Source organism: Mobula hypostoma, chromosome 1 (genome assembly GCF_963921235.1).
Source record: "Mobula hypostoma chromosome 1, sMobHyp1.1, whole genome shotgun sequence".
Classification (NCBI taxonomy): domain Eukaryota; kingdom Metazoa; phylum Chordata; class Chondrichthyes; order Myliobatiformes; family Myliobatidae; genus Mobula; species Mobula hypostoma.
This window is the reverse complement of record NC_086097.1, coordinates 242,053,539-242,068,088: the sequence shown is the minus strand read 5'-3', so window position 1 is coordinate 242,068,088 and position 14,550 is coordinate 242,053,539. Positions and strand designations below refer to the sequence as shown.

General features: G+C 43.2%; 1 protein-coding gene across 2 annotated transcripts in view; it reads right to left on the bottom strand.

Annotated features, from left to right (window-relative positions):
* bend5 (BEN domain containing 5) overlaps positions 1 to 14,550 on the bottom strand; it is a 51,717-nt gene that overhangs the window by 30,997 nt on the left and 6,170 nt on the right. The gene's annotated exons all lie outside the window — the stretch shown is intronic.

Here is a 14,550-nt window from a genome sequence, read left to right as displayed (position 1 = left end):
TCACTGCTGTGCAAGTCAGCTACAGGAAATATTTGTATTTAATAACTGGTATAACATCCACCAAATGTTCTCATACTTTTTCCAGCCTGCACTGCAGATGATTAAACAATGATTGTGTTTGTCTATTATTGTGACTTAGATAAAGATCAGACCACATTTTATAACTAATGCAGAAAACCAGGGAACTGCAAAAAGGTTCACAAGCTTTTTCTTGCAATTGTATACACACCAGAACACCTCTCAATTCCAAAACCTCTATTAAGTGATGTAAGTAGAAAATTGCCTCTAAGCTTTAATATGATTGATAATCACCTAGTAAGGGAGATAAGTGTGTTTAACCACCCCAATGAAGGCTTACAACATATAACTTCACAAAATAATCATGTCAGTCTCCCCACCGATTCTATGATTAAATCCTGACTTGATAAGCAGCTTCAGGTACATGCAAAAACAACCAACTGAATAACACTGCCTGGATAAAAAAGATGTATTGTAAAATTAACTGTACTATCCACCTTATTAGTTCAGTTATCTTTGAGAAATCACTGAAATATGTTGCAGAATGGAAGCAAAAAACAATGGATAATAAAATAAAGAAAATGTTTATTTAATCCCTTTGAAGCTAGGTTAATTGCATAACGACTTAGGCTCAGTAAATTAAAGAGAAAAGTAAATAAAACTGTCCAGAACAAGTTTATCAAAGCATTAATTTGCCTTTGATATCCTGAGGTTTATCCCTGTGCTTCAACTAACTGGGTGAAAGTTAAAATAGCTTAAATTGATCCAGAAATAGAACATGTTTCCCCCATTAAGGTAATAAACAAGTTATGCAGCATGGCAGTTGAGTTACTAGATCAATACCATGAGGCATGTACTACAGTTTCAAACACTAAAAGTTAAAATCCCAGTGCAGTGAATACAGAATTTCAATATAAATAAAGTTTGTATATAAAACTAGTATTAATAACCGAGTTAAAAACTCAGCTGATTCGCTAATGTCCATCCTTACCCGATCTGTCCTACATGTGACTCCAGACCCACCAAAGTGCCCTCTGAAACGGCCCAGCAAGCCACTCAGTTTAAGGGGCAATTAGGCATGGACAGTAAATGCTGACTTTGCCAGCACTGTCCACATCCTGTGAATGAATGAAAATAAAAGAAACTTTAGCTTTTTATTCACATCACACTTGTAAGTAAACACTGTGGTGGCTGGACAAAAGGTTAAAGTTGACTGGGAGTGAATAAGGTGGACGCAACAGCTGCCACAAACAACATTCAAACACCACCTGAAGCAGACCATGTGCTGGCCAGCCTTTTCAATCTTTATCAATACACAGAACCACAAATTGATGTTGCATGATTGAACTATTATGTCATAAATTGGGCATAACCTGTTCGATCCAACTCTAAGGGAAAGATTTCACACAAAAGAAGAATTCACCCAAGTTGCATTTACAAATTTTTATTGAATACAATGATGAGTTACGGAGCTGAAATGAGAGTTCATCTTACAAAACATCTAACTTGTAATTTATGCAGGTGAATATCTATCTTGGGAGGGGAATAAACAGTCGATGCTTCGGGCCAAGATCAACTGTTTATTTCCCTCCACAGAGGTTGCTTGACTTCCAGAGTTCCTCCAGCATTTTGTGTATTCAGCATCTGTAGAATCTTCATCTGTACATGTCCAAATGTTACCTACCCAAGTATACAACTAAATAGGTCATTCAACTGGCATTTCAGAGATCAGCTATTTAAACTAGAAGACTGCACAGTTAGGTCAAGCCATGAACAGCGACCCACTTTATTTTGCATAGAGACGCTCACCAACAATCCAAAGGACTAGAGTTAATTTAAACATGACTCAATAATGCATTAATTTATTCACATCCTAATTTCTATTTAGATTGTGCAGAAACAAAATCTAACAGTGGGTTCCTATTTAAAGTGCTGGGAACGATTTAAGAATTCATGTGACCCACAAGCATACTTTGCTCAAAATCAATTTCTTGAAAGAGATTTACAGCAGTCAAGACATCTCAAAATAAAACCATATTGACAACTAAAATATTCAACGACTCACTTGTTACCACCAGTGTTAATTTGTTTGTGTTTTGAACAAACATTACATCAGCTGTCATAGATTCCAAACTAAGCATATGAAAGAAACAAATCTTTAAAAATTTGCAGTTACTTGGCCAACTGTGATTATCACAATCATCTTCCTAGCCAAGGTTTTGCCAATTTAAAGATTATGTATTTTGCACTTAGTCCTGCCTATTTCCATTAGATTAACAGAAAATTTGGGGTAACCTAAACATACACTCATAAAAAGTGAATGTTATGCTCTTCTGCTGCTGCAGTCCATCCGCTTCAATGTGCTGGCTGATCACAGATGTTCTTCTGCACACCACTGTTATAATGCTTGATTATTTGAGTCCTTGTCGCTTTCCTGTCAGCTTGAACCAGTCTGGCCATTCTCTTCTGACCTCTCTCATTAACAAGATGTGTTTGACCACAGAACTGCTACTCTGAATTTTTTTGTTGTTTTTCTGCACCAATCTCTAGAGACTGTCTTGCATAAATATCCCAGGAGATTCAGCAGATTTTGAGATACTCAAACCACCTCATTTGGCGCCAACAATCATTCCACAGTCAATGTCACTTGGATCACATTTCTTTCGAATTCTGATGTTCGGTCTAAACACTGAACCTCTTGATCATGTCTGCATGTTTTTATGCATTGAGTTGTTGCTATGTGATTGGCTGATCAGATATTTGCATTAACAAGGTGTACCTAATGGGGGTGGTGAGGTGGAAATGAGTCTCTACCAGAGGAAATGCTAAGGTGTTCCTTTCCACCACTACTCTGCAGGTCACCCTTGGGCAAGGTGTAGCAGCTAATTAGTATACCCCCCACCCACCCCGGACCAGGGTCACATGAAGCCACAGGTGGCGGTGGATGGTCATATGAGCAGTTGGTGCATATCACAAGTCTTGGTTATGCGACCACTGACATTACACAGGAAGTTTCTGAAGAGTTTTGATAATGGCTGGGGTCACCAATCTTGTAAAGACACTGAAGAAAGGTTCAGAAGAAAGTAACAGCAAACCACCTCTGTAGAAAAAAATTGCCAAAAACAATCGTCATGGAAAGACTATGATCGCCAATGTTATACGACATGGCCCATAATGATGATGATCTTAATGTACCTAATAAAGTGGCCATGAGTATACACTGGATTGCGATAAGAATTCACTGATTATGACACAAAAAGAGCAATCCCATTTACCATATTCTTTTCAAATACCCTGCAAGTTTTTTCCTGAAATACTCTTTCAAAGCACAAGTATTCAAGGTGTAAAAGGTAGTTAATATGTACCAATAGAGCCAAATTAAACAAAAAGTAAAACAGAATGAAAACCAAAGGGATGCGTAACAAAATGAAAATACACAAGTAAAACAACGATGACTAACGTGCATGTGTGATCTGAACAAACACTGAGTTAGCTATTTATATAAGCACAAACATTCACTACCAGATCAGCTCAATGCCTTCTATGCCCACTTTGAAGGGGGGAATATAACTAACGCTGTGAAGACCTCTACTGCACATGGTGACCCTGCAATCTGTGTCTTGGAGGCTGATGTCGGGCTGTCTTTCAGGAGGGTGAACCCTCACAAGGTGGCAGAACCTGAAGGAGTTCCTGGTAAGGCTCTGAAAACTTGAATATTCAAGGACAGTTACAACCTCTCACTGCTATGGTCAGAAGTTCCCACCAGCTTCAAAAAGGCAATAATTATACCAGTGCTTAAAGAAGAGTACTGTGAGCTGTCAAGTAGCACTCACAGCTATGGTGATTAAATGCTTTGAGAGGTTGGTCATGGGTAGAATCAAATCCTCCCTCAGCAAGGACCTGGACGCACTGCAATTTGCCTATCAGCACAATAGGTCTACAACAGACAATCTCAATGGCCCCATATGGCCTTAGATCACCTGGACAACACAAACACCTATGTCAGAATGCTATTCATTGACTATAGCTGAGCGTTTTAGCACCATCATTCCCACAGTGCTGATGGATAAGCTACAGAACCTTGGCCTCTGTACCTCCCTCTGTAATTGGATCCTCAACTTACTAACCGGAGGACTGGTTGATAATATTTCCTCCTTGCTGACAATCAACACCGGTGCACCTCAGGGGTATGTGCTTAGCCCACTGCTCTACTCTCTGCATAAGCATGACCACGTGGCTACGTATAGCTCAAGTGGCATCTATAAATTTGCAGATGATAGAACCATTGTTTGTAGCATCTCAGATGGAGATGTACAGGAGCAAGATATACCAGCAAGTTGGGTGGTGTCGCAACAACAACCTTACACTCAGTAAGATGAAAGAGGTGATTCAGGAAGGGTAAGATGAGTGAACACAAATCAGAAGTGGAGAGTGAGCGATTTCAAGTTGCTGGGCATCAAGATCTGAGGATCTAACCTGGTCCCAACATATCGATGCAGCTATAAAGAAGGCAAGACAGCCGCTAAATTTCATTAGGAGTTTGAAGAGATTTGGTTTGTTCACCTAAAACACTCAAAAAACTTATAGATATACCAAGGAGAGCATTCTGACATGCTGCATTACTGTCTAGTATGGGGAAAGAGGGTCTACTACACACGACTGAAAGCAGCTACAGCAAGTTGTAAAATTAGTCAGCTCCATCTTGGGTAAAAGCTGGGACATCCTGCTACTTCTGGCGGACAGAATGTAGGTGCTTGGCAAAGCGGTCTCCCAAACTACATCAGGTTTCATTGATAATACAGGAGGCCATACCAGGAGCACTGAACACAGTACATAACCCCAAAAGACTCATTCGTGAAATGTCACCTCACCTGGATGGACTGTGTGGGGCCCTGAATGGCAGTGAGGAAGATGGTGTAGGGGCAAGTGTAGCACTTATTCTGTATACAAGGCTAAGTGCCAGGAGGGAGAATAGTCGGGAAGGACAAATGGAAATAATCGTTTTATTTCAGGCAGTGTGGCAGACGGTAGCAGTGGCCTCTCCGGACCTGGTATTACTTTTTTTTAACTAAGGCACAATTTTTTAATTTGCACATGGACAACAGAGCAACCAGTGTTCGTATCTACCATCGCCAGACAATGCTACGGTACAGAAATTGCCCAACAACAAACCTTCACGAGGAGCTGCTGGAGAAGCTTCACGACCTCGGCCTGCTTTGGGGACCAAGCCTACAGTCCTCGGTGTCGCCTGATGCCGGTGGTGGGGATGTCGTAAGCGGAAGCGCAGCAAGCGAGCAGGGGTCCATGCTAGGCTAAAGACAAACCCTACTCAGCCAACTCTCCCGTCCATTCTGCTCTCCAATGTCCGCTCCCTGGACAATAAATTGGACTACACCTGACTCCGGCGGACTACTTGGCGGGAGTACAGAGTCTGCTGAGCTTTTGTTTTCACAGAAACGTGGCTTAGCGACAAGAGTTCCGGACGCCACCATTCAGCTAGATGGGCTCGCTTTGTTCCGGGCTGACAGAGACGCAACACTGTGCGGTAAGACTCACGGTGGGGGCGTGTGTATTTACATCAACACAGAATGGTGCAAGAACTCTGTGCTTATCTCCAGTAACTGCTCATCGCTAGTGGAGTTTGTGACTGTTAGATGCAGACCATTTTATTTAGCACGGGAATTCACCATTGTCCTTATAGTTGGTGTGTACATTCCCCCCAGCGCCAATGCTAAGGAGGTGCTCTGAACTGTATGGGGCTATTAGCAAACTGCAAAATGCACACCCTGATGGACTGTTTATTGTCGCTGGAGATTTTAACCACGCGAACCTCAAGTCAGTGCTCCCCAATTCCATATGTGGAATTTGCAACGAGAGGGGAGAACGCGTTGGACCTCGTTTACACAAACATCCCTGACACATACTGGGCAGAGCCCCACCTCCACCTCGGTTACTCAAACCATATTTCTGTTATGCTAATCCCAGCATACAGACTGCTCGTCAGGCGCTCCAGACCAGTTCTGAAGCAGGTGAAAACCTGGCCAGCAGGAGCCATCTCTGCTCTTCAAGACTGCTTTGAGCACATTGACTGGCACATGTTCAAGGAGGTTGCAACCGATGGCAACTCTACCAACTTAGAGGAGTACACAGCATCAGTGACTAGCTACATCAGCAAGTGCATCGATGACATCACTGTCGAAGACCATCACTACACGCTCCAACCAGAAGCCATGGATGACCGCGGAGGTGCGTGCGCAGCTGAGGACCCATGACTCCGCCTTCAGAGCAGGCAACAAGGCAGCTCTAACAGCGAGAGCCAAGCTGTCCCGGGCCATCAGAGAGGCAAAGCATGCACACGCCCAACGAGTCCACAGCCACTTCAAGGACAACGGCAACACATGGCGCATGTGGAATGGCATTCAGGACATCACCTACAAGGCAACATCACCTGCCTGTGCTGGTGATGCCTCCCTTCCGGATGCGTTGAACAACTTCCACACCCGTTTCGAGGCAGAAAATGACGTGGTGGCGAGGAAGACCACTCCTCCTCCCAATAACCAGGTGCTGTGTCTTACCATGGCTGACATGAGGAAAACTCTATGCAGAGTCAACCCAAAGAAGGCTGCTGGACCAAACAATATTCCTGGCAGAGTGCTCAGAGGATGTGCAGACCAGCTGGCAGGTGTTCTCACTGACATCTTCAACATCTCCCTAAGCAGTGCCGTCATTCCAACGTGCTTCAAGGCCGCCACAATCGGCCCCATGCCGAAGAAGTCCTCAGTGTCCTGCCTCAATGACTACCTGTTGCAACGACAGTGTCCCGTTGCTCTCACATCAATCATCATGAAATGTTTCAAGAGGCTCGTCATGAGGTACATCAAGACCCTGCTGCCCCCCCCCCCACTGGACCCATGCAGTTCACGTATCGTCCCAATTGCTCAACAAATGACGCCATCGCCGCCACCCTCCACCTGGCCCTTACCCACCTGGACTAAAAAGACATGTAGGTTCGAATGCAGTTAATAGACTTCAGTTCAGCATTCAACATAATCATTCCACAGCACCTGACTGGAAAACTGAAACTGCTGGGCCTGAACACCTCCCTCTGCTACTGGATCCTAGACTTCCCGACTGGAAGACCTCAGTCAGTCCGGATGGGGAGCAGCATCTCCAACACTATCACATTGAGTACAGGGCCCCCCAGGGCTGTGTGCTCAGTCCACTGCTGTTCACTCTGCTGACCCACGACTGTTTAGCAATACACAGCTCCAATCACATCAAGTTTGCCGATGACACAACTGTGGTGGGTCTCATCAGCAAGAATGACGAGTCAGCATACAGAGAGGAAGTGCAGCGGCTAACAAACTGGTGCAGAGCCAACAACCTGTCTCTGAATGTGAACAAAACAAAAGAGATGGTTGCTGACTTCAGGAGAGCACAGAGCGACCACTCTCCACCCAACATTGACGGCTCCTCCGTTGAGATTGTTAAGAGCACCAAATTTCTTGGTGTTCACCAGGCGGAGAATCTCACCTGGTCCCTCAACAACAGCTCCACAGTCAAGAAAGCACAGCAGCGTCTCTACTTTCTGTAAAGGCTGAGAAAAGTCCATCTCCCACCCCCCATCCTCACCACATTCTACAGAGGATGTATCGAGAGCATCCTGAGCAGCTGCATCACTGTCTGGTTCAGGAGTTGCACCGTCTCAGATCGCAAGACCCTGCAGCGAATAGTGAGGTCAGCTGAGAAGATCATTGAGGTCTCTCTTCCCGCCATTACAGACATTTACACCATATGCTGCACCCGCAAAGCTAACAGTATTGTGAAGGACCCCACGCACCCCTCAAATTCTTCTCCCCCCTGCCATCTAGCAGAAGGTACCGAAGCATTCGGGCTCTCATGACCAGACTGTGCAACAGTTTCTTCCCCCAAGCCATCAGACTCCTCATTACTCAGAGTCTAGACTGACATCTACATCATTTCTTATATTGTAATTCGTCCTCTACTGTGCCTATTGTCTTGTTTATTAATTATTGTACTGCCCTGCACTGTTTTGTGCACTTTATGTAGTCCGGTGCAGGTCTGCAGTTTTTGTGTTTGTTTTACGTAGTCTAGTGTAGCCTTGAGCTGTCTCACATAGTCTAGTGTAGTTTTGTGTTGTTTCATGTAGCACCAGGGTCATGGAGGAACGTTGTTTCGTTTTCACTGTGTACTGTACCAGCAGCTTATGGTCGAAATGACAATAAACTCAACTTCATAACAGAGTCATGTAGGGAGCGATCCCTGCAGAAAGCAGAAAGTCGGGGGAGGGGAGATGTGCTTGGTGATGGAATCCAGTCGGAGACGGCAGAAATTCCCGAGAATTATGTGCTGGACGCGGAGGCTGGTGGGATGGTAGATGAGGACAAGAGGAACCCTATCCCTGATAGGGTGGCTGGAGGATGGGGTGAGAGCAGACGTGCATGACATGGAAAAGATGCAGTTGAGGGCAGCATTGATGGAGGAGGAAAGTAATTATCTTTCTTTGAAGAAGGTGACCTTGAGCCAACAGGATAGAGATTCACCAGTTCAACTGATGAGGAACACTATAAGAGTCAGGAGCTCCAAATACACAAGGGCAATAACTCTCCAGTAACCAGAGACCAACCATCATGGATAAGGACACCACAGACAGATGGAGATTGGGACCACGGGGAATGCCTAGACAATGTAGACTCCTTTCCCGTGTAATACCTTTACTTTTCATTGACTGTTCGTGGAGGGTCAGGGGTTCTTGTGAGGTGCAAACAGGTAGTTAGTTTGTGAACCCACATGCTTTTTAGTTGAGACAATAACAGTTACTTTCGGTACATACAGATTCTCTGTGCCTCACTGATTCCTTCATTCCTATAAACGGCAGAACAAGATTTCTTCCTTTCTCAACTTTAGTAATGCTTCCTAAGAGCAGGGCAAGTTGCCTTAATGGCTATCGTCCAGTAGCACTCGCATCTATGGTGATGAAATGCTTTGAGAAGTTGGTTATGGCTAAAATCAACCCTGCTTCAGCAAGGACCTGGACCCACAGGAACTTTATCACAATTGGTCTATGGCAAACACGATCTCAATGGCCTCTCCACACTCCATTGGATCACCTGGACAATACAAATACCCATCTCAGTATGCTGTTCATTGACTACAGCTCAGCATTCAACACCATCATTCCTACAATTCTGATCGAAAAAGCTCCAGAACCTGGGCCTCTGCACCTCCCTCTGCAACTGGACCCATGACTTCCGAACCAGAAGATCACAATTGGTGCAGATGGGAAATAGCATCTCCATCTTGCTGACAATCAACACTGGCGCACCTCAAGACCGTGTGCTTAGCCCACTGCTCTACTCTTTCTACACCCATGACTGTGTGGCTCAAACTCCATCTATAAATTTGCTGACGATACAACCGCTGTTGGCAGAATCTCAGACGGTGACAAGAGGGCATAAAGGAGAGAGATATAGTTGAGTGGTGCTGCAGCAACAACCTTGCACTCAACATCAACAAGACCAAAGAACTGATTGTGGACTTCAGAAAGGGAAAGATGAGGGAACAGATACCAGTCGTCAGAGGAATCAGAATCAGGTTTAATATCACCAGCACATCGTGAAATTTGTTAACTTTGCAGCAGTAGTACAATGAAATGCACAATAAATGTAGAAAAGCAATTTAATTACAGTAATTACATATACATAGATTAAGTTAAAATAAGTAGCACAAAAAATAGAAATACATTTTTAAAAAGTAGTGAGGTTGTGTTCATGGATTCAGTGTCCATTCAGAAATTAGATGGTAGAGGGGAAGAAGCTGTTCCTGAATCGCTGAGTGTGCGCCTTCAGGCTTCTGTACCTCTTTCCTGACTATAACAATGAGAACAGTGCACATCCTGAGTGATAGGGGTCGACAGACACTGCGTTCCTGAGGCCCCGATCCTTGAAGATGGCTTAGATACTACGCAGACTAGTTCCCATGAAGGAGCTGACTAATTTTACAACTTCATGCAACTTACTTCGATCCCATGCCATAATCCACCCCCCCCACCACCTCACCACCACAGAAGAGTGATGCCGCCAGTCAGAATGCTCTCCTTTACATCTGTCAAAGGTTTTGAGTGTTCTAGTGACAAACCAAATCTCTTCAAACTCTTAATGAAATATAGCTGCTCTCTTGTCTTCTTTATAGCTGCATTGATATGTTAGGCCCAGGTAAGGTCCTCAGACATACTGATGTCCAGTGAGCAATTGCAAGTTCCTGGGTGTCAATATCTGAGGACCTAACCTGGACCCAACATTTCCAGTTTTCTTTCTCTTTGTTAAGATGTGTTGCATTGTGCTGCTGTCGCAAAGTTAACAACTTCCACGACATATGCCAATGATATTAAACCTGATTCTGATAGTCTTGTGTGTTTTTAATGGTATTCATTCCAATGCTACAGCAGGAACGGTTACCATACTGAGTGACTTGTGTACTTTCAGACAAAATATATGTATAAAATATAACCCATTCATTACTAAAGACAGCGTCTACCCAACTTCAATCATATGTAACAAAGCAAGCAATGGATTTAATGCCAGTTTCAGGAAAATTCACTGAGAAACATCAACCTTGCAGTGTACCTTGCCTTATTATCTCCTGGCCAGTTTTAAATCAACATAACCACTGTTTTGATAGCAATGAGCTATTTTGCAAAGAAAGCCATTACACAGTTCTTAATGCAAATCTGCATCAAAATCTGGTCAATTACAGGTCCATCACCTGACATTAAAAATCACAAAATGAAGCAAAGTACTGCAAATGTTGCAAATCTGGTAGGAACAGAAAACATTGGAAATAGAGCACGTCAGATTCTGATGAAAGCCCATAGACTAGTGGTCGTCAACCGGTTGATCTTTGAGACTTTCCCAATAGATCCCAAAAAAAAAAGAAAAATAAATACACAAATACTGTTGTAATATTAATTAGGATAATGGTAATATAGTAATACTGCCGCTACTGAAAGCTGTTTGTAAAGAGAGATTGTTTCTGGATTGTGGGGTTTTAGTTCCGTTCTTTCTGCCCAGTGCACATACGTGTAGCTCCCCCGCCATGCACCACGGTAGAAAAGACTGGAAGTAAAACCCCACAACCTGGAAGCAACCCCTCTTTACAAACAGCTTTCCGTATCAGGGGTATTGCTATATTACCATTATTCTAATTTGTATTAACTTATCTTTATAATGCTCACATTACAACACTTCTCCCCCTTCAAAGACAGGTGGCAGATCAACTGATGATCCCACTGGTGATAGCACAGGACAGTTAACATCCTAGTCCACGTGTATTTTTAACTCTTTATAATGCTCACATTATAGCACTTCTCCCCCTTTAAATTCCAACATTCCCCAAATGTAAATAACTGGGAAACAAAAAAAGTAGTGTCATTATCTTGCATACCTCTGAAACATAATAGTGTCTCAGTAACGGTTTACCAATACAAAACATCTGAAAAACATGGCAGATTCACCATTCAGTCTAACACAGGAAACTGTCCGTTCAAATATTCAGTCTGCCAGGAGGTTTGCGAGGGTGCTGTGTTGCAACAGATGAAAATTATGAAATCTAAGTACAGGAGCTGTCTTACTGACAGACACCTCACAGACTACTCAAACTGGCTGTCTGTAGTTATGAGCCAAATTTCAGGGAACCAGCAGAAAGTATTCAGCCCCAGTCATCACACTGAGTGCAACAGTCAATTTTTATTTATTTATTTTTCATGTTGAAATAAAATTAAATAATGAAACATAGAATTAAAGGTGTTGTAATGTGAGCATTATAAAAATAAGTAATACTAATTATGATAATGGTAATATAGCAATACTCCCGCTACAGAAAGCTGTTTGTAAAGAGAGGTTGCTTCTGGATTGCGGGTTTTAGTTCCGGTCTTTTCTGCCCGGTGTGCATGCGAGTGACTAACCCATTTAGTAGGTCGATCTTGCCATTCACTAAGGCCGAAGTAGGGGATCTTGGGCTTAAAAACCTGCCCATCACTTCCACCTTTCCCCATCTGTTTCTACCCATCACCATAAGACATAAGAGCAGAATTCCACCATGTGGCCCATTGAGTCTGCTCTGCCATTCAATACTGGCTGATCCTTTTCCATCTCCTCCCCAACTCCAGTTCCCGGCCTTCTCCCTGTAATCTTTGATGCCACATCCAATCAAGAACCTATCAATCTCTGCCTTAAATACACCCAACGACCTGGCCTCCACAGCTGCATGTAGCAACAAACTCCACAAATTCACCACCCTTTGGCTAAAGAAATTTCTCCACATCTGTTTTGAAAGGCCTATCCTGAGGCTGTGCTCTCTTGTCCTAGACTCTCCCACCATGAAAAACATCCTTTCCACGTTTACTCTGTCTCGGCCTGTCAACATTCGAAAGGTCTCAATGAGATCCCCCCTCATCCTTCTGAATTCCAGTACAGACCCAGAGCCAAACGTTTCTCATATGATAACCCTTTCATTCCTCGAATTATCCTTGTGACCCTCCTCTGGTCCTTCTCCAATGCCAGCACATCTTTTCTAAGATGAGGAGCTCAAAACAGTTCACAATACTCAGGGTGTGGCCTCACCGGTGCCTTATAAAGCCTCAGCATCACAACCCTGCTCTTGTATTCTAGACCTCTTGAAATGAATGCTAACATGGCATTTGCCTTATTCACCACCGATTCAACCTTCAGGGTGTTCTGCACAAGGACTCCCAAGTGCCTCTGCATCTCAGATTCCTTGATTTTCTCCCCATTTAGAAAATAGTCCGCACATTTATTTCTACTATCTCACATTTTCCAACATTGTATTTCATTTGCCACTTTCTTGCCCATTCTCCTAAGTTCTTCTGCATCCTACCCGTTTCCTCAACACTACCTTCCCCTCCACTAATCTTCATATCATCTGCAAACTTGGCAACAAAACTATCTATTCCATCGTCCAAATAATTTATTACACAGCATAAAAAGAAGTGGTCCCAACACTGATCCCTGCAGAACACCACTAGTCACTGGCAGCCAACCAGAAAAGGATCCTTTTATTCCCACTTGCTGCTTCCTACCAATCAGCCAATGCTCTAACCATGTTAGTAACTTTTCTGTAATACTACGGGCTCTTAATTTGGTAAGCAGCCTTATGTGTGGCACCTTGTCAAAGGCCTTCTGAAAGTCCAAATATACAAGATCTACTGCATCCCCTTTATCTATCCTACTTGTAATCTTCTCAAAGAATTTCAACAGGGTTGTCAGGCAGGATTTCCCCTGAAGGAAGCCATGCTAACTTTGTACTATCTTGTCCTGTGTCACCAAGTACTCCATTACCCCATCCTTAGCAGTTGACTCCAACATCTTTCCACCCACTGAGGTCAGACTAATTGGTCTATAATTTCATTTCTGCTGTCTTCCTCCTTTCTTATAGAGTGGAGTAACATTTGCAATTTTCCAGTCCTCTGGCACTATGCCAGAGTCCAATGATGTTTGAAAGATCATTTCTAATGCCACCACAATCTCTAACACTACCTCTTTTAGAACCCTAGGATGCAGTTCCTCTGGCCTGAGTAAGTTATGTACCGTTAGGTCTTTCAGCTTTTTGAGCATCTTTTCTCTTGTAAAAGTAACTGCACCCACTTCTCTGCCTTCACACACTACAACATCAGGCAGACTGCTAATGTCTTCCACATTGAAGACTGACACAAAATACTCATTTCGTTCATCAGCCATCTCCTTGCCCCAATTATTTCTCCTGCTTCATTTTCTAGCGATCCTATATCCACTCATTTCTTAGCTTTTTCAAGTATGTTAACAGTTTTACTATCCATTTTAATATTATTTGCTAGCTTGCTTTCATATTTCATCTTTTCCCTTCTAATAATTTTTTTTTAGTTGCTCTGTTGGTTTTTAAAAACTTCCAATCCTCTATCTTCCCACTAATGTTTGCTTTGTTGTGTGCCCTTTCTTTTGCTTTTACAATAGTTTTGACTTCCCTTGTCAGCCAGTTGCACTATTTTACCATTTGATTATTTTTTCATTTTTGGAATACTGCAGCTTCCTCATTTTTCCCCTGAAACGCATGCCATTGCTGCTCTACTGACATCCCTGCCAGCAGCTCCTTCCAATTTACCTTGGCCAACTTCTCTCTCATACCACTGTAATTTCTCTTACTCCACTAAATTGCTGCTGCAGACTTAACTTTCTCCCTAATAAATTTCAAGTTGAACACAATCATATTATGATCACTGGTTCCTAAGGATTCTTTTACCTTAAGCTCCCTAATCACCTCCAGTTCAGTACGTAACACTGATCCCCAATAGTATCACCTACCAACCTGCCTCCAACAATCCACCTCTACCTGCCCATCAATTCCACCCTTCCCCATCTAGTTCCACCTATTGCAGACCATCCTCTTATCTCCCCTCCATATCATGTTTCAGGAACAGCTTCTGCCATCAGATTTCTGAATTGACAATTAACTCATCAA